This window comes from Panulirus ornatus, chromosome 27 (genome assembly GCF_036320965.1).
Source record: "Panulirus ornatus isolate Po-2019 chromosome 27, ASM3632096v1, whole genome shotgun sequence".
NCBI lineage: Eukaryota > Metazoa > Arthropoda > Malacostraca > Decapoda > Palinuridae > Panulirus > Panulirus ornatus.
Genome location: NC_092250.1, coordinates 6,144,056 through 6,165,565, shown reverse-complemented (window position 1 = coordinate 6,165,565; position 21,510 = coordinate 6,144,056). Strand labels below are relative to the sequence as shown.

The window sequence follows — 21,510 nt, the reverse complement described above, 5'->3', positions numbered from 1 at the left end:
AAGGTCAGTCAATTGACTGACTCATTTTCTGCTTCATTATTGTCTTCATTTTCTGGAGCTGTACTTGCTACTGCTGTAGTGAAAATTCTAGCCTCCAGAGTGGCTTCTCCTGCCGTTCGCTCCTCATTTTTGTTGCATCTTTGTCTTCAGTGCGAACCATTGTTCCTATCACCATCTTTATTGCTTATTATTGACCTGTAAAAAAGAATTGTTCTCTGGAAGGAACTGTTAAAGTTTTTCACGGGAGAATCTAGAGAAGCTGTTAGAAATAGAAATACAAATATTAAACAACTTTTTATGGCCTTATTTTGGAAAGCAGACATCATTCCTTAATTGTTTTCAAGATAAGTCCTCTATCATTTGCATGATATCTATTGAGTTTTTATTGGTATAGACGCCATTTTCTAAGTGTCTTTAATTCTGGACGGTAATTCTTCTGATACTAAAGACACTCACAGTTTTCTCATGTTAAGTTTGATATTATCTCATAACATCTTTGTATTCAGGTACAGTAACTATGTACAGTAAAGTTCTTCTGGCACGCAAAAAGAAACTTTTTCCCTTGTTAATGACACAATCAGATTGAATCTGAAACGTCGCAATAAGACACGTTCGGCACTGGTAGTCTTTGATCATTATATCTACATAAACATAGCATTTTGACTTGGAAGTCTCAAAAGTTTTAAGTAAACTTAATCTTACGCAGCTAATGTATGAGCGTAACCACAACGTTATAGGACAGTTATGATGGTCAGCTTAAGGTCTAGATATTACACTCCAGCCACGATAATTCCAGTATCACTGGAGACACTCGTCAGTTCCTGACTCTCTCCACACAGAGGTAAAATTAGTTTTGGTCACCTTTGTACATAGCTGACCTTTAATGCTAAGTAGGAAACCAGGTACATCCCTCATACTATACGACAAAGCGGGTGTGATTCCTCTACTGATGGACTGTTCACAGTTTATGTAAATCAGGTAATGTTCATACCACCACAACTGAGATGTTTGTTTATGTCAGGCTCGAGTTTGTTTATAGTTTATGTTTTTCATTCATTATATTTGGTTCATGAAATCAATTGTTTGATTAAAAGATCAAATAATCTTTGCACTTACAACTATAATCCTTGTCCTTAAATTTCTTTTAGACGTTTCGAAAATTTACTTGTTGGAAACTTTGTTAAACCTACAATAAATGAAATCATAATTTGTAATAGTAACGGATGGAGCAACACCTCTGTCATTATTAGTAGTACAAGTGAGATTTGTATTAGCAGCAACAGTAGTAGTGTTATTGATTTGGGTACAAGCATGGGTAGTAGTAGTAGTAGTAGTAGTAGTTATGGTAATGGTGGTACTGTATGCAAATTCAAACGATTTGTATTAACTTTACTGAATTGTTAAAATTATGCCATAAAATATTTCATATCCTAAGGTTATTGTTGTTTCTGCTTGGGAAAATAACGTGTTAGTGTTAATATCATTATGAAATGATAATATTACATACAAAATTAAGAAAGAATATGAGACAGGTAAAGCTTGATAAAACAGGAAAAATAAATGTCGGACACCACTTGTACAGGACAGATATCAGTGTTTATACAACGGCATTATATGTGAATTCATATACATTGTTTTCATTGGACCGTTAAAAGAGACAAATCATACATTTCATTTTCTGCTATAGGAATTTCTGCTATAGGAATGAACGTATAAATGATAATACAACGTACAATGCAAAGAAAATATATGAGAAAAGAAATTTGAGGTACTCAGGAGAGAGGAGATGCCAAACACCACTTGCAGCAGCAAAATCTTTGTGTCACTGGAACCATACCGCGTTAGCCTCAATTGATTTGATTAGATAATACACAGCCATGATTACTTAACTGTTTGAATTTCATATTCAAGTGATAATCAGAAGTATTTGAAATAAAAACTATTCTTTTTTCCTGGTAATGTCATTGCCCTGGATGAGAGAAATCTGACAAAATACGACGTTTCTTGGAACACTTACATCATTGGTAATTCTAGCAAGAATGCATGAACTTGTCTCCAACTCTACAGCATTCTCTCTGGCAATTGGTCTGGACAAGTTTGGAAGACGCATCGGTGCTCATTGCCATTAACTGAAGGACAAGACTTTTTCCGTTGGTAGTAACAAAGGAAACATTCTTTATCATTACGCTTGGTTAGGGGACAGAATCCACTCTGTTATCAATAATAAGGAAGTAGTTCATTTCAATGTTTGGTTTAAGGAAAAAGTTAGTTTCTGAAGATCTTCGTATTCAAGATAACCTGAGGCAGATGTACTGAAGAACATCGTCAGGTGGGTGACCACGACACCCAGCATGGCCTCTGGATTCCATGTGTGTGTGTGTGTGTGTGTGTGTGTGTGTGTGTGTGTGTGTATAGGCTAATTTAACCACCTGTACGGAGCGGGGCATGGTTGTGGTGAGTTGTGTGTGGTCAGGTTGTGAAGGGTTATTGTGTGTGTTGTGCTATTGCAGTAAGTGTTCTGTTCCTGTGTGTAGCACAATAAAGGTGTAGTTCCTGATAAGTCCCTCATTTGATCCCGCCACAGTGTGGAGAGTTTCCCAAGGTCCATTCACACAACAGTCTGCTCTCGAGCAATAACCTTTTATTGCAGTAAAATGTGGAAGAAGTGATACAAATTTGACCAAGAAACAAGAAACACCAGCACATGGATCACTAGCATCATATTTTGTTTTTCTTCTGGACGTGTCTGTAGTGGACACTAATACATCAGTTCCATCTTGGAGGAGCACCTGGCCCGCGCGCCGCTGCCAGAGTCGTCCAGCCTATCATGATGCCATTTACTGGGAATTGTATGATGCAGCCACCACCACCACCACCTGCTTCCACCGTGTTTATGTATTGCTGCATTGTAATGACCGAGAGGAGGAATATGCTCTCTCTCTCTCTCTCTCTCTCTCTCTCTCTCTCTCTCTCTCTCTCTCTCTCTCTCTCTCTCTCTCTCTCTCTCTCTCTCTCTCTCTCTCTCTCTCTCTCTCTCTCTCTCATCATTAGCTCCGCTCCCTGTTCCATGGTGTAGACCAGGTACATATCTGTATGGACAAACACATGCTGGAGGTGCTGTGGGCCTTGGAAAGAGCGATGAACCTCTTGTGTTATGATGAAGATTATAGATAAGAAAAATTATGACGACTCCACCAGAAGTTCCATTTTGTTTTACTTTTTTCTTCGTGGTGTCTTTGTAATAGGAGTAACACGGTCTGCAGTAGATCTTTAAATGATCGTATGTTCCCATGACGCTTTAAAGTCTAAATCAATATTCTATATTATAGAACATTTCTAACTCATTAGATCTCGGTTGGAGGTATGAAGTTAATCTAAGCTGCATCCATTTGTTGGTCAGGCTCAGCAAGACTTCCCTGTTTGATGGACCGGAATCAAACAAAGTGTCTTGGTCTTTTGGCGCTTTAAACCTAAACTTTTACTGCTGTTGCCAGTGGTCATTGCTGGTGTATGTAGCAGCTTACTGTTGCAGTAGAGATGACGGTAAACATAGGATTTTCCAAAACTTTCATCCTGCGTTAACTGGTTAGTCCTCATTTGCTACCAGTTGAAGCCATAGCAACTCATACAAACGCTGTTATTAATGGACAATGAACGAGGATGGACAAATTTAACTTGTAATACTTGTGAGAACCAGTTAAAGCCGCCTGAGATGGGAGACTGCCAGTCTGGTGCTACCGTTACAATGGTTTAATGGATGGAACGCTTTACAATGTCCTGCTGTTGGGTTTCTGTCAGGCCAGACGTTTACGTGGGTTGTATAGCCACACTGTGTGTAGATTCATCGTTAGAGGCTCAGCGGGACAACGTCAAAGAACTGAGAGTAAAAGTAAGGAGACGAAAACAGTTTGTTGGGAAACGTAATAATGAGAATCTTACACGAGGTTTTACCAAGAAATTTCACTACAGGAAATTAATATTGACTCTATTTGGTAAGAAATGCATTCATTGAGACTCCACATGGAGTTTAAAGATTTGTCATATTGATGTCATTTATCTGTTTAGAGGATTAGTGGCTTATTTCCATTTCCCAATCTTCACACAAGTAGAATAAGAATATTTTACTAACAACATGGTGCAATCTTTGTTGTTTCTCGAATGTTCATGTTAACCTAAAATACAAGGACCAATCCCTTGATCATTCATAGTTATACTGTTAATGCTGTCCTATGTAATACTTTTACTACTACTATTACTACTTCTAATTATCATTATTACTACTTCTACCACCACTAATAATATCCTCGCCTTTTAAAGGCACCACAATATTTACAGTTCTAATATTTTTGCTACTGCTATCGATGCTATTGCCTTTAGCACCATCATTACCATTACTGCTATTGCTACTACTACTGCTACTACTACTGCTACTTACTACTATTACTACTATTGCTGCTACTTACTACTACTACTACTACTACTATTACTACTACTACTACTAACACTACTACTACTAATGATAATACTAATAATGATAATCCCACCACTCACTATCCATTCTAATCTGCCTACCTCCCACCTTTCTCATATATATATATATATATATATATATATATATATATATATATATATATATATATATATATATATATATATATATATATATATATATATATATATATATATATATGAGAGTTGGGGTGAGAGACTATCAGTAAATTTTAGGGAAAATAAAAAGATGTTCTGGAAGGAGGTAAATAGGGTGCGTAAGACAAGGGAGCAAATGGGAACTTCAGTGAAGGGCGTAAATGGGGAGGTGATAACAAGTAGTGGTGATGTGAGAAGGAGATGGAATGAGTATTTTGAAGGTTTGTTGAATGTGTCTGATGACAGAGTGGCAGATATAGGGTGTTTGGGTCGAGGTGGTGTGCAAAGTGAGAGGGTTAGGGAAAATGATTTGGTAAACAGAGAAGAGGTAGTAAAAGCTTTGCGGAAGATGAAAGCCGGCAAGGCAGCAGGTTTGGATGGTATTGCAGTGGAATTTATAAAAAAAGGGGGTGACTGTATTGTTGACTGGTTGGTAAGGTTATTTAATGTATGTATGACTCATGGTGAGGTGCCTGAGGATTGGCGGAATGCGTGCATAGTGCCATTGCACAAAGGCAAAGGGGATAAGAGTGAGTGCTCAAATTACAGAGGTATAAGTTTGTTGAGTATTCCTGGTAAATCATATGGGAGGGTATTGATTGCGAGGGTGAAGGCATGTACAGAGCATCAGATTGGGGAAGAGCAGTGTGGTTTCAGAAGTGGTAGAGGATGTGTGGATCAGGTGTTTGCTTTGAAGAATGTATGTGAGAAATACTTAGAAAAGCAAATGGATTTGTATGTAGCATTTATGGATCTGGAGAAGGCATATGATAGAGTTGATAGAGATGCTCTGTGGAAGGTATTAAGAATATATGGTGTGGGAGGCAAGTTGTTAGAAGCAGTGAAAAGTTTTTATCGAGGATGTAAGGCATGTGTACGTGTAGGAAGAGAGGAAAGTGATTGGTTCTCATTGAATGTAGGTTTGCGGCAGGGGTGTGTGATGTCTCCATGGTTGTTTAATTTGTTTATGGATGGGGTTGTTAGGGAGGTAAATGCAAGAGTCTTGGAAAGAGGGGCAAGTATGAAGTCTGTTGGGGATGAGAGAGCTTGGGAAGTGAGTCAGTTGTTGTTCGCTGATGATACAGCGCTGGTGGCGGATTCATGTGAGAAACTGCAGAAGCTGGTGACGGAGTTTGGTAAAGTGTGTGGAAGAAGAAAGTTAAGAGTAAATGTGAATAAGAGCAAGGTTATTAGGTACAGTAGGGTTGAGGGTCAAGTCAATTGGGAGGTGAGTTTGAATGGAGAAAAACTGGAGGAAGTGAAGTGTTTTAGATATCTGGGAGTGGATCTGTCAGCGGATGGAACCATGGAAGCGGAAGTGGATCATAGGGTGGGAGAGGGGGCGAAAATTTTGGGAGCCTTGAAAAATGTGTGGAAGTCGAGAACATTATCCCGGAAAGCAAAAATGGGTATGTTTGAAGGAATAGTGGTTCCAACAATGTTGTATGGTTGCGAGGCGTGGGCTATGGATAGAGTTGTGCGCAGGAGGATGGATGTGCTGGAAATGAGATGTTTGAGGACAATGTGTGGTGTGAGGTGGTTTGATCGAGTAAGTAACGTAAGGGTAAGAGAGATGTGTGGAAATAAAAAGAGCGTGGTTGAGAGAGCAGAAGAGGGTGTTTTGAAGTGGTTTGGGCACATGGAGAGAATGAGTGAGGAAAGATTGACCAAGAGGATATATGTGTCGGAGGTGGAGGGAACGAGGAGAAGAGGGAGACCAAATTGGAGGTGGAAAGATGGAGTGAAAAGGATTTTGTGTGATCGGGGCCTGAACATGCAGGAGGGTGAAAGGAGGGCAAGGAATAGAGTGAATTGGAGCGATGTGGTATACAGGGGTTGACGTGCTGTCAGTGGATTGAATCAAGGCATGTGAAGCGTCCGGGGTAAACCATGGAAAGCTGTGTAGGTATGTATATTTGCGTGTGTGGACGTGTGTATGTACATGTGTATGGGGGGGGGTTGGGCCATTTCTTTCGTCTGTTTCCTTGCGCTACCTCGCAAACGCGAGAGACAGCGACGAGGTATATAAAAAAAAAAAGAATATATATATATATATATATATATATATATATATATATATATATATATATATATTATCCCAGGGGATAGGGGAGAAAGAATACTTCCAACGCATTCCTCGCGTGTCGTACAAGGCAACTAAACGGGACGGGAGTGGGGGGCCAAAAGCACTCCCATCCTTCTATTTTAACTTCCTAAAGGGGGAAACAGAAGAAGGAATCACGCGGGGAGTGTTCATCCTCCTCGAAGGCTCAGATTGGGGTGTCTAAATGTGTGTGGATGTAACCAAGATGAGAAAAAAGGAGAGATAAGTAGTATGTTTGAGGAAAGGAACCTGGATGTTTTGGCTCTGAGTGAAACGAAGCTCAAGGGTAAAGGGAAAGAGTGGTTTGGGAATGTCTTGGGAGTAAAGTCAGGGGTAAGTGAGAAGACAAGAGCAAGGGAAGAACTAGCACTACTCCTGAAACAGGAGTTGTGGGAGTATGTGATACAGTGTAAGAAAGTAAATTCTGGATTGATATGGATAAAACTGAAAGTTAATGGAGAGAGATGGGTGATTATTGGTGCATATGCACCTGGGCATGAGAAGAAAGATCATGTGGGGCAAGTGTTTTTGGAGCAACTGAATGAGTGTGTTAGTGGTTTTGATGCAAAAGACCGGGTTATGGTGATGGGTGATTTAAATGCAAAGGTGAGGAATGTGGCAATTGAGGGAATAATTGGTATACATGGGGCATTCAGTGTTGTAAATGGAAATGGTGAAGAGCTTGTAGATTTATGTGCTGAAAAAGGATTGGTGATTGGGAATACCTGGTTTAAAAAGTGAGATATACATAAGTATACGTATGTAAGAAGAAGAGATGGCCAGAGAGCGTTATTGGATTACGTGTTAATTGATAGGCGCGCGAAAGAGAGACTTTTGGATGTTAATGTGCTGAGAGGTGCAACTGGAGGGATGTCTGATCATTATCTTGTGGAGGCGAAGGTGAAGATTTGTATAGGTTTTCAGAAAAGAAGAGAGAATGTTGGGGTGAAGAGAGTGGTGAGAGTAAGTGAGCTTGGGAAGGAGACCTGTGTGAGGAAGTACCAGGAGAGACTGAGTACAGAATGGAAAAAGGTGAGAACAAAGGAGGTAAGGGGAGTGGGGGAGGAATGGGATGTATTTAGGGAAGCAGTGATGGCTTGCGGAAAAGATGCTTGTGGCATGAGAAGCGTGGGAAGTGGGTTGATTAGAAAGGGTAGTGAGTGGTGGGATGAAGAAGTAAGATTATTAGTGAAAGAGAAGAGAGAGGCATTTGGACGATTTTTGCAGAGGAAAAATGCAAATGAGTGGGAGATGTATAAAAGAAAGAGACAGGAGGTCAAGAGAAAGGTGCAAGAGGTGGAAAAGAGGGCAAATGAGAGTTGGGGTGAGAGAGTATCATTAAATTTTATGGAGATAAAAAGATGTTTTTAAAGGAGGTGATTAAAGTGCGTAAGACAAGGGAGCAAATGGGAACTTCAGTGAAGGGTCCCAGAATTTTCGCCTCCTCCCCACCCTTTCATTCACTTCCGCTTCCATGGTTTCATCCGCTGCCAGATCCAATCCCAGATATCTAAAACACTTTACTTCCTCAAGTTTTTCTCCATTCAAACTTACCTTCCAATTGACTTGACCCTCAACCCTACTGTACCTAATAGCCTTGCTCTTATTCACATTTACTCTTACCAAACTCATTCACCAGCTTCTGCAGTTTCTCACATGAATCAGCCACCAGCGCTGTATCATGCAGCGAACAACAACTGACTCACTTCCCAAGCTCTCTCATCCCCAACAGACTTCATACTTGCCCCTCTTTCCAAAACTCTTGCATTCACCTCCTTTACAACCCCATCCGTAAACAAATTAAACAACCATGGAGACATCACACACCCCTGCCGCAAACCTACATTCACTGAGAACCAATCACTTTCCTCTCTTCCTACACGTACACATGCCTTATATCCTCGATAAAGACTTTTCACTGCTTCTAACAACTTGCCTCCCACACCATATATTCTTAGTACCTTCCACAGAGCATCTCTATAAACGCTATCATATGCCTTCTCCAGATCCATAAATGCTACATACAAATCCATTTGCTTTTCTAAGTATTTCTCACATACATTCTTTAAAACAAACAAATGATCCACACATCCTCTACCACTTCTGAAACCACACTGTTCTTCCCCAATCTGATGCTCTGTACATGCCTTCACCCTCTCAATCAATACCCTCCCATATAATTTACCAGGAATGTTCAACAAACTTATACCTCTGTAATTTGAGCACTCACTCTTATCCCCTTTTCCTTTGTACAATGGCGCTATGCACGCATTCCGCCAATCCTCAGGCACCTCACCATGAATCATACATACATTAAATAACCTTACCAACCAGCCAACAATACAGTCACCCCATTTTTTGATAAATTTCACTGCAATAACATCCAAACTTGTTGCCTTGCCGGCTTTCATCTTCCGCAAAGCTTTTACTACCTCTTCTCTGTTTACCAAATCATTTTCCCTAACCCTCTCACTTTCCACACCACCTCGACCAAAACACCCTATATCTGACACTCTATCATCAAACACATTCAACAAACCTTCAAAATACTCACTCCATCTTCTTCTCACATCACCACCACTTGTTATCACATCACCATTTGCGCCCTTCACTGAAGTTCCCATTTGCTCCCTTGTCTTACGCACTTTATTTACCTCCTTCCAAAACATCTTTTTATTCTCCCTAAAATTTAATGATACTCTCTCACCCCAACTCTCCTTTGCCCTCTTTTTCACCTCTTGCACCTTTCTCTTGACCTCCTGTCTCTTTCTTTTATACATCTCCCACTCATTTGCATTTTTCCCTGAAAAAATCGTCCAAATGCCTCTCTCTTCTCTTTCACTAATGATCTTACTTCTTCATCCCACTACTCACTACACTTTTTAATCAACCCACTTCCCACGCTTCTCATGCCACAAGCATCTTTTGCGCAAGCCATCACTGCTTCCCTAAATACATCCCATTCTTCCCCCACTCCCCTTACCTCCTTTGTTCTCACCTTTTTCCATTCTGTACTCAGTCTCTCCTGGTACATCCTCTCATAAGTCTCCTTCCCAAGCTCACTTACTCTCACCACTATCTTCACCCCAACATTCTCCCCTCTTTTCTGAAAACCACTACAAATCTTCACCTTCGCCTCCACAAGATAATGATGAGACGTCCCTCCAGTTTCACCTCTCAGCACATTAACATCCAAAAGTCTGTCTTTCGTGTGCCTGTCAATTAACACGTAATCCAATAACGCTCTCTGGGCATCTCTCCTACTTACATACGTATACTTATGTATATCTCGCTTTTTAAACCAGGTATTACCAATCACCAGTCCTTTTACAGCACATAAATCTACAAGCTCTTCACCATTTCCGTTTACAACACTGAACACCACATGAATACCAATTATTCCCTCGACTGCCACATTACTCATTTTGCATTTAAATCACCCATCACTATAACCCGGTCTTGTGCATCAAAACCACTAACGCACTCATTCAGCTGCTCCCAAAACACTTGCCTCACATGATCTTTCTTCTCATGCCCAGGTGCATATGCACCAATAATCACACATCTCTCTCCATCAACTTTCAGTTTTACCCATATTAATCTAGAATTTACTTCCTTACATTCTATCACATACTCCCACAACTCCTGTTTCAGGAGTAGTGCTACTCCTTCCCTTGCTCTTGTCCTCTCACTAACCCCTGACTTTACTCCCAAGACCTTCCCAAACCACTCTTCCCCTTTACCCTTAAGCTTCGTTTCACTCAGAGCTAAAACATCCAGGTTCCTTTCCTCAAACATTACTACCTATCTCTCCTTTTTTCACATCTTGGTTACATCCACACAAATTTAGACACCCCAATCTGAGTCTACGAGGAGGATGAGCACTCCCCGCGTGACTCCTTCTTCTGTTTCCCATTTTAGAAAGTTAGAATGCAAGGAGGGGAGGATTTCTGGCCCCCCGCTCCCGTCCCCTTTAGTCGCCTTCTACGACACGCAAGGAATGCGTGGGAAGCATTCTTTCTCCCCTATCCCCAGGGATGGCATATATGGTATATATATGTTGTATGGTTGCGAGGCGTGGGCTATGGATAGAGTTGTGCGCAGGAGGATGGATGTGCTGGAAATGAGATGTTTGAGGACAATGTGTGGTGTGAGGTGGTTTGATCGAGTGAGTAACGTAAGGGTAAGAGAGATGTGTGGAAATAAAAAGAGCGTGGTTGAGAGAGCAGAAGAGGGTGTTTTGAAGTGGTTTGGGCACATGGAGAGAATGAGTGAGGAAAGATTGACCAAGAGGATATGTGTCGGAGGTGGAGGGAACGAGGAGAAGAGGGAGACCAAATTGGAGGTGGAAAGATGGAGTGAAAAAGATTTTGTGTGATCGGGGCCTGAACATGCAGGAGGGTGAAAGGCTGGCAAGGAATAGAGTGAATTGGAGCGATGTGGTATACCGGGGTTGACGTGCTGTCAGTGGATTGAATCAAGGCATGTGAAGCGTCTGGGGTAAACCATGGAAAGCTGTGTAGGTATGTATATTTGCGTGTGTGGACGTATGTATATACATGTGTATGGGGGGGGGTTGGGCCATTTCTTTCGTCTGTTTCCTTGCGCTACCTCGCAAACGCGGGAGACAGCGACAAAGTATAATAAATAATAGATAAATATATATATATATATATATATATATATATATATATATATATATATATATATATATATATGAAAAATGTAAGAAATAGTTTAGAAAACTGAAACTTCTAGCTGGAAATGAAGTGAAAAAAGAATGTCACATAATGGTTTAACCTCTGGTTATGGAAAAGGGAAATGTATGATTTATTTTCACAAACTTCAACAGTAGTTTTCATCAATTTAACCACTGTATCATACTGCCTGGTCCACTTTTTCTCTTATCATGAAACTGGAATATTGGCTTATGATGTTTCTCAATTGTCTTCACTACACAAAGTACAACCATATCTTGGGTACATGAGGGTAGGTAGTTAGTCATCCGCCATAATAAAGTCTTGACAGACCAAAAGTTTATCTGGACCTCAAGTTTTCCAGTACATTCATGAAAAACTCCTTTTTGCTTTCTATCTCTATCACTTTGAAAAAAAATGCTCCATTTGTTCACATTTCCATGAAAGAATAATACTAGGGAATACTAGGGAAAATATTAACCAAAATATAATCCTGCAAACTATCTCTAATACTCTCCACAACACAAATTGATTTCCTTCTTCACTTTCATCACAGCTTCCATTGGCAATTCGAACTTTCTTTCTTGAGGGATTACTTGGATCCAATATGCCTTCATCCATCAATTCTTGCCATGATCGTATCGTCGTGCTCAAGGGTCGGACCGTCGTACTCAAGGAGTTACGGAACTTTGAACAACAACATAGCAATGAAGGTGGATGGAGGAAGAAGTGATGTGGGTACAGCACTTCCCAACCTTGCCAGTAAAGGTCATACTATTAGTCATTTCCCGCGTTAGCGAGGTAAGGTTAAGAACAGAGGACTGGGCCTTTGAGAGAATATCCTCACCTGTCCTCCTTCTCTGTTCCTTCTTTTGGAAAATTAAAGAAAAAAAGAAAAAAAAACGAGAGGAGAGGATCTCCAGCCCCCCACTCCTTCCCGTTTTAGTCGCCTTCTACGACACGCAGGGAATCTGTGGGAAGTATTGTTTTTCCCCTATCCCCGGGGATTTATATATATATATATATATATATATATATATATATATATATATATATATATATATATATATATATATATTATTTTTTTTTTTTATACTTTGTCGCTGTCTCCCGCGTTTGCGAGGTAGCGCAAGGAAACAGACGAAAGAAATGGCCCAACCCCCCCCCATACACATGTATATACATACGTCCACACACGCAAATATACATACCTACACAGCTTTCCATGGTTTACCCCAGACGTTTCACATGCCTTGATTCAATCCACTGACAGCACGTCAACCCCGGTATACCACATCGCTCCAATTCACTCTATTCCTTGCCCTCCTTTCACCCTCCTGCATGTTCAGGCCCCGATCACACAAATCTTTTTCACTCCATCTTTCCACCTCCAATTTGGTCTCCCTCTTCTCGTTCCCTCCACCTCCGACACATATATCCTCTTGGTCAATCTTTCCTCACTCATCCTCTCCATGTGCCCAAACCACTTCAAAACACCCTCTTCTGCTCTCTCAACCACGCTCTTTTTATTTCCACACATCTCTCTTACCCTTACGTTACTCACTCGATCAAACCACCTCACACCACACATTGTCCTCAAACATCTCATTTCCAGCACATCCATCCTCCTGCGCACAACTCTATCCATAGCCCACGCCTCGCAAACATACAACATTGTTGGAACCACTATTCCTTCAAACATACCCATTTTTGCTTTCCGAGATAATGTTCTCGATTTCCACACATTCTTCAAGGCTCCCAGAATTTTCGTCCCCTCCCCCACCCTATGATCCACTTCCGCTTCCATGGTTCCATCCGCTGCCAGATCCACTCCCATTTCCCGCATTAGCGAGGTAGAGTTAAGAACAGAGGACTGGGCCTTTGTGGAATATCCTCACCTGGCCCCCCTCTGTTCCTTCTTTTGGAAAATTAGAAAAAGAAAAAAAAAAAAAAAACGAGAGGGGAGGATTTCCAGCCTCCCGCTCCCTTCCCTTTTAGTCGCCTTTTACGACACGCAGGGAATACGTGGGAAGTATTCTTCATCCCCTATCCCCAGGGATAAGTAAACAATGTAGAGTGAATAAAATAGCTAAACATAAAATGATAACAGAAAGAAGCATGGGTCTTAAATCCATCAATGTCTCATCCCAGGAGGATTTTGGTGAATACATCAATATCGAATGTCCTTATATGAAGGGCTTATCACTCATTATCGCAACTAGAAAAGATAAATAAAATGTACTTTGTACTTTCCTTCACTCAGTGACTACAATGTGTGTTAAAATACACAGCATAAAAATAATATCAATCAGTCCTTATATTACTGCAGTTCTGGTGTTGGAGGTTCTGCATGGACATTTTGTTGCTCTTGTTCCAGCTCTTCTTGCTCTTTAGGCATTATGATTGTAGGCTGAGATCTCATCATGTAACGGTGAGAGATGTAGGCAGGTACAGTAATGACAATGATGAGAGTTACTACTATCTTGAGGAGAAATCCCCACAGGCCCAAAATGTAGAACACAAGGGCAAACGCCAACTCATATCCAATGGTATGTCTCCTAGCTTGGAATCTTAAACTTAATCTTGGGGGAAGATCCTTAGTAACACGAGAGTGAGGAAAACGATTGTTGTTCTTGTGATATTCATAGACTGTTTCTGGAGCTCTGAGAATCATCTTGGTCAAGTATCCAACCAGATCCTGCCTCGAGTAAAGTCAGGATCTGGTTGGATACTTGACCAAGATGATATATATATATATATATATATATATATATATATATATATATATATATATATATATATATATATATATATATATATATATATATATATATATATATATATATATATATATATATATATATATATATTTTTTTTTTTTTTTTTTTTTATACTTTGTCGCTGTCTCCCGCGTTTGCGAGGTAGCGCAAGGAAACAGACGAAAGAAATGGCCCAACCCTCCCCATACACATGTACATACACACGTCCACACACGCAAATATACATACCTACACAGCTTTCCATGGTTTACCCCGGACGCTTCACATGCCTTGATTCAATCCACTGACAGCACGTCAACCCCTGTATACCACATCGCTCCAATTCACTCTATTCCTTGCCCTCCTTTCACCCTCCTGCATGTTCAGGCCCGATCACACAAAATCCTTTTCACTCCATCTTTCCACCTCCAATTTGGTCTCCCTCTTCTCCTCGTTCCCTCCACCTCCGACACATATATCCTCTTGGTCAATCTTTCCTCACTCATTCTCTCCATGTGCCCAAACCATTTCAAAACACCCTCTTCTGCTCTCTCAACCACGCTCTTTTTATTTCCACACATCTCTCTTACCCTTACGTTACTTACTCGATCAAACCACCTCACACCACACATTGTCCTCAAACATCTCATTTCCAGCACATCCATCCTCCTGCGCACAACTCTATCCATAGCCCACGCCTCGCAACCATACAACATTGTTGGAACCACCATTCCTTCAAACATACCCATTTTTGCTTTCCGAGATAATGTTCTCGACTTCCACACATTCTTCAAGGCCCCCAGGATTTTCGCCCCCTCCCCCACCCTATGATCCACTTCCGCTTCCATGGTTCCATCCGCTGCCAGATCCACTCCCAGATATCTAAAACACTTCACTTCCTCCAGTTTTTCTCCATTCAAACTCACCTCCCAATTGACTTGACCCTCAACCCTACTGTACCTAATAACCTTGCTCTTATTCACATTTACTCTTAACTTTCTTCTTCCACACACTTTTCCAAACTCAGTCACCAGCTTCTGCAGTTTCTCACATGAATCAGCCACCAGCGCTGTATCATCAGCGAACAACAACTGACTCACTTCCCAAGCTCTCTCATCCCCAACAGACTTCATACTTGCCCCTCTTTCCAAAACTCTTGCATTTACCTCCCTAACAACCCCATCCATAAACAAATTAAACAACCATGGAGACATCACACACCCCTGCCGCAAACCTACATTCACTGAGAACCAATCACTTTCCTCTCTTCCTACACGTACACATGCCTTACATCCTCGATAAAAACTTTTCACTGCTTCTAACAACTTTCCTCCCACACCATATATTCTTAATACCTTCCACAGAGCATCTCTATCAACTCTATCATATGCCTTCTCCAGATCCATAAATGCTACATACAAATCCATTTGCTTTTCTAAGTATTTCTCACATACATTCTTCAAAGCAAACACCTGATCCACACATCCTCTACCACTTCTGAAACCACACTGCTCTTCCCCAATCTGATGCTCTGTACATGCCTTCACCCTCTCAATCAATACCCTCCCATATAATATACCAGGAATACTCAACAAACTTATACCTCTGTAATTTGAGCACTCACTCTTATCCCCTTTGCCTTTGTACAATGGCACTATGCACGCATTCCGCCAATCCTCAGGCACCTCACCATGAGTCATACATACATTAAATAACCTTACCAACCAGTCAACAATACAGTCACCCCCTTTTTAATAAATTCCACTGCAATACCATCCAAACCTGCTGCCTTGCCGGCTTTCATCTTCCGCAAAGCTTTCACTACCTCTTCTCTGTTTACCAAATCATTTTCCCTAACCCTCTCACTTTGCACACCACCTCGACCAAAACACCCTATATCTGCCACTCTATCATCAAACACATTCAACAAACCTTCAAAATACTCACTCCATCTCCTTCTCACATCACCAATATATATATATATATATATATATATATATATATATATATATATATATATATATATATATATATATTATATATATATATATATATATATATATATATATATATATATATATATATATATATATATATATACTCTAGTCTAAGTTTGGTACCAATTTTACTGACCAACGCCAAGGGATGAACGAACAGCTGGGTTGACTGTGGACTAACTGCTCTATCCTGAATTCAAAATCTGCATGCTCAACCCTAGGTGGCCTATGAATGCCAACTACTACACCATGGAAATTGTTAGCTTAAGTGACATTAAGATCAAACCCTGACTTCTACAGAACCAGAAAATTAATATAAAGCAACCAAACATAAATTAATTCCCAGTAGCTTAATACGTGATGCTTTACCTTTCTGTTACTAATCCAATAGTTTTAATGTGCACTGATGGAAGCAGAATCTTTTCTAGAGTGTTTTCCAAGAGACAGAAATCTTCCAAAGAATTAACTTGTCAAGCTCCAAAGCTCATTGTTATCTTGTTATAAAATTTTCTACACAAGCTATCAATTATATGCCTATTCTGCAAGAATCAGGAGTACACTTTTATTGTTTTCAGTCTTCAAAACCTATGACACAATAATGATGGTTACAATAATACCCTCAAGATTTAATCATCACTGGAATGTTGCCCTCTAAATTGCTGATTTGTAATTTCAGCAGAGTCCTTTGGATGATACATCAAAAGATAAAAAAGAAATCCAATGATTGCATTTTTGAATCATGTACAATAGGATAAACAGTATTAAACAAAATAGAATGGTTATTACATATCTATATCTTGATGGACATTATAATAGCATAAATTATTTTTTAGACTGCTCAGTTGAGATATCATTGTTTGACATCTATGCATCTTTAGTGTCTTTTGGTGCCATTGTTTGGGCAAAGAGTTTTGGAATATTACTTTCATTCAAACATTATCACATTTGTATTGTTACCTATTTCAAGTGTTTTGAAGTTATTATTCCATGCATGTTTTCTGATAAAACAGAAAATCTGTATGACAAATAACAATGAAAATATCCATTCTACTAAACATCACCGGCAAATATGTGCCTAAAAACCTTTACCAAGAAACTAAAGTGCAATTTCCCCTATGTTACTGCATAGCTGAAATTTCTTTCAGACTGATCTATTTTAGTTTGTCTTCTTCCTTGGAAGCCAGATCCAAATATCTTCGCACTGAATCATCTAAAACAAAATGTACGCTGCTGTCAATTCGGTGTACAATGAAAGGAATGCATCACAAGCCAATAGCAGTGTTGATCCACTTACGGGTTGTAAGATGCACTTTTGGTATGAACCCCGCCATTGCATAGAGAGAGGTGCCACACACACACACACACACACGATTAATTGTGAATCCAGGAACAATGACTGATGCCAAAGACTGCCGTATCAAGGTGTCTACTGCTGCATGTACAATTGCCTTTTGAGTAGCTCCTGGTTGCTTGATCATTCGTTTTGTTTTATCAAAAGTACCTGCAACTACATATGCAGATGCCACACCATATGTTCATCACACAAACCATAATGGTGTCAATGCACGAAAAGCCTCGCCCACTTCATTTGCATATCCGAGCAAACGAAGAGGAGTGTCACAATAAATATCTATCGCCTTTAACTCAGTCATCATACCTAAGAATCCTTTCAACCAGAACACCAACTACCTGAGAAGGATGCTCTATTATTGACAAGACTCTCAGGTCCGTAGTCTTGTTATATATATATTTTTTTTTTTTTTTTTTTTATACTTTGTCGCTGTCTCCCGCGTTTGCGAGGTAGCGCAAGGAAACGGACGAAAGAAATGGCCCAACCCCCCCCATACACATGTACATACACACGTCCACACACGCAAATATACATACCTACACAGCTTTCCATGGTTTACCCCGGACGCTTCACATGCCTTGATTCAATCCACTGACAGCACGTCAACCACTGTATACCACATCGCTCCAATTCACTCTATTCCTTGCCCTCCTTTCACCCTCCTGCATGTTCAGGCCCCGATCACACAAAATCTTTTTCACTCCATCTTTCCACCTCCAATTTGGTCTCCCTCTTCTCCTCGTTCCCTCCACCTCCGACACATATATCCTCTTGGTCAATCTTTCCTCACTCATTCTCTCCATGTGCCCAAACCATTTCAAAACACCCTCTTCTGCTCTCTCAACCACGCTCTTTTTATTTCCACACATCTCTCTTACCCTTACGTTACTTACTCGATCAAACCACCTCACACCACACATTGTCCTCAAACATCTCATTTCCAGCACATCCATCCTCCTGCGCACAACTCTATCCATAGCCCACGCCTCGCAACCATACAACATTGTTGGAACCACTATTCCTTCAAACATACCCATTTTTGCTTTCCGAGATAATGTTCTCGACTTCCACACATTTTTCAAGGCTCACAAAATTTTCGCCCCCTCCCCCACCCTATGATCCACTTCCGCTTCCATGGTTCCATCCGCTGACAGATCCACTCCCAGATATCTAAAACACTTCACTTCCTCCAGTTTTTCTCCATTCAAACTCACCTCCCAATTGACTTGACCCTCAACCCTACTGTACCTAATAACCTTGCTCTTATTCACATTTACTCTTAACTTTCTTCTTCCACACACTTTACCAAACTCCGTCACCAGCTTCTGCAGTTTCTCACATGAATCAGCCACCAGCGCTGTATCATCAGCGAACAACAACTGACTCACTTCCCAAGCTCTCTCATCCCCAACAGACTTCATACTTGCCCCTCTTTCCAAGACTCTTGCATTTACCTCCCTAACAACCCCATCCATAAACAAATTAAACAACCATGGAGACATCACACACCCCTGCCGCAAACCTACATTCACTGAGAACCAATCACTTTCCTCTCTTCCTACACGTACACATGCCTTACATCCTCGATAAAAACTTTTCACTGCTTCTAACAACTTGCCTCCCACACCATATATTCTTAATACCTTCCACAGAGCATCTCTATCAACTCTATCATATGCCTTCTCCAGATCCATAAATGCTACATACAAATCCATTTGCTTTTCTAAGTATTTCTCACATACATTCTTCAAAGCAAACACCTGATCCACACATCCTCTACCACTTCTGAAACCACACTGCTCTTCCCCAATCTGATGCTCTGTACATGCCTTCACCCTCTCAATCAATACCCTCCCATATAATTTACCAGGAATACTCAACAAACTTATACCTCTGTAATTTGAGCACTCACTCTTATCCCCTTTGCCTTTGTACAATGGCACTATGCACGCATTCCGCCAATCCTCAGGCACCTCACCATGAGTCATACATACATTAAATAACCTTACCAACCAGTCAACAATACAGTCACCCCCTTTTTTAATAAATTCCACTGCAATACCATCCAAACCTGCTGCCTTGCCGGCTTTCATCTTCCGCAAAGCTTTTACTACCTCTTCTCTGTTTACCAAATCATTTTCCCTAACCCTCTCACTTTGCACACCACCTCGACCCAAACACCCTATATCTGCCACTCTGTCATCAGACACATTCAACAAACCTTCAAAATACTCATTCCATCTCCTTCTCACATCACCACTACTTGTTATCACCTCCCCATTTACGCCCTTCACTTAAGTTCCCATTTGCTCCCTTGTCTTACGCACCCTATTTACCTCCTTCCAGAACATCTTTTTATTCTCCCTAAAATTTACTGATAGTCTCTCACCCCAACTCTCATTTGCCCTTTTTTTCAGCTCTTGCACCTTTCTCTTGACCTCCTGTCTCTTTCTTTTATACTTCTCCCACTCAATTGCATTTTTTCCCTGCAAAAATCGTCCAAATGCCTCTCTCTTCTCTTTCACTAATACTCTTACTTCTTCATCCCACCACTCACTATCCTTTCTAAACAGCCCACCTCCCACTCGTCTCATGCCACAAGCATCTTTTGCGCAATCCATCACTGATTCCCTAAATACATCCCATTCCTCCCCCACTCCCCTTACTTCCATTGCTCTCACCTTTTTCCATTCTGTACACAGTCTCTCCTGATACTTCTTCACACAGGTCTCCTTCCCAAGCTCACTTACTCTCACCACCTTCTTCACCCCAACATTCACTCTTCTTTTCTGAAAACCCATACTAATCTTCACCTTAGCCTCCACAAGATAATGATCAGACATCCCTCCAGTTGCACCTCTCAGCACATTGACATCCAAAAGTCTCTCTTTCGCACGCCTGTCCATTAACACGTAATCCAATAACGCTCTCTGGCCATCTCTCCTACTTACATAAGTATACTTATGTATATCTCGCTTTTTAAACCAGGTATTCCCAATCATCAGTCCTTTTTCAGCACATAAATCTACAAGCTCTTCACCATTTCCATTTACAACACTGAACACCCCATGCATACCAATTATTCCAAATATATATATATATATATATATATATATATATATATATATATATATATATATATATATATATATATATTTATTTTATTTATTTTATTATACTTTGTCGCTGTCTCCCGCGTTTGCGAGGTAGCGCAAGGAAACAGACGAAAGAAATGTCCCAACACCCCCCCCCCCCATACACATGTATATACATACGTCCACACACGCAAATATACATACCTACACAGCTTTCCATGGTTTACCCCAGACGCTTCACATGCCTTGATTCAATCCACTGACAGCACGTCAACCCCGGTATACCACATCGCTCCAATTCACTCTATTCCTTGCCCTCCTTTCACCCTCCTGCATGTTCAGGCCCCGATCACACAAAATCTTTTTCACTCCATCTTTCCACCTCCAATTTGGTCTCCCTCTTCTCCTTGTTCCCTCCACCTCCAACACATATATCCTCTTGGTCAATCTTTCCTCATTCATCCTCTCCATGTGCCCAAACCACTTCAAAACACCCTCTTCTGCTCTCTCAACCACGCTCTTTTTATTTCCACACATCTCTCTTACCCTTACGTTACTCACTCGATCAAACCACCTCACACCACACATCGTCCTCAAACATCTCATTTCCAGCACATCCATCCTCCTGCGCACAACTCTATCCATAGCCCACGCCTCGCAACCATACAACATTGTTGGAACCACTATTCCTTCAAACATACCCATTTTTGCTTTCCGAGATAATGTTCTCGACTTCCACACATTCTTCAAGGCCCCCAGGATTTTCGCCCCCTCCCCCACACTATGATCCACTTCCGCTTCCATGGTTCCATCCGCTGTTGACTGGTTGGTAAGGTTATTTAATGTATGTATGACTCATG

General features: G+C 40.7%; 1 pseudogene; it reads right to left on the bottom strand.

The window, feature by feature from the left end:
• Positions 1-17,355: 17,355 nt before the first annotated feature.
• Positions 17,356-17,856, bottom strand: LOC139757501 (mitochondrial fission process protein 1-like; annotated as a pseudogene).
• Positions 17,857-21,510: the final 3,654 nt, after the last annotated feature.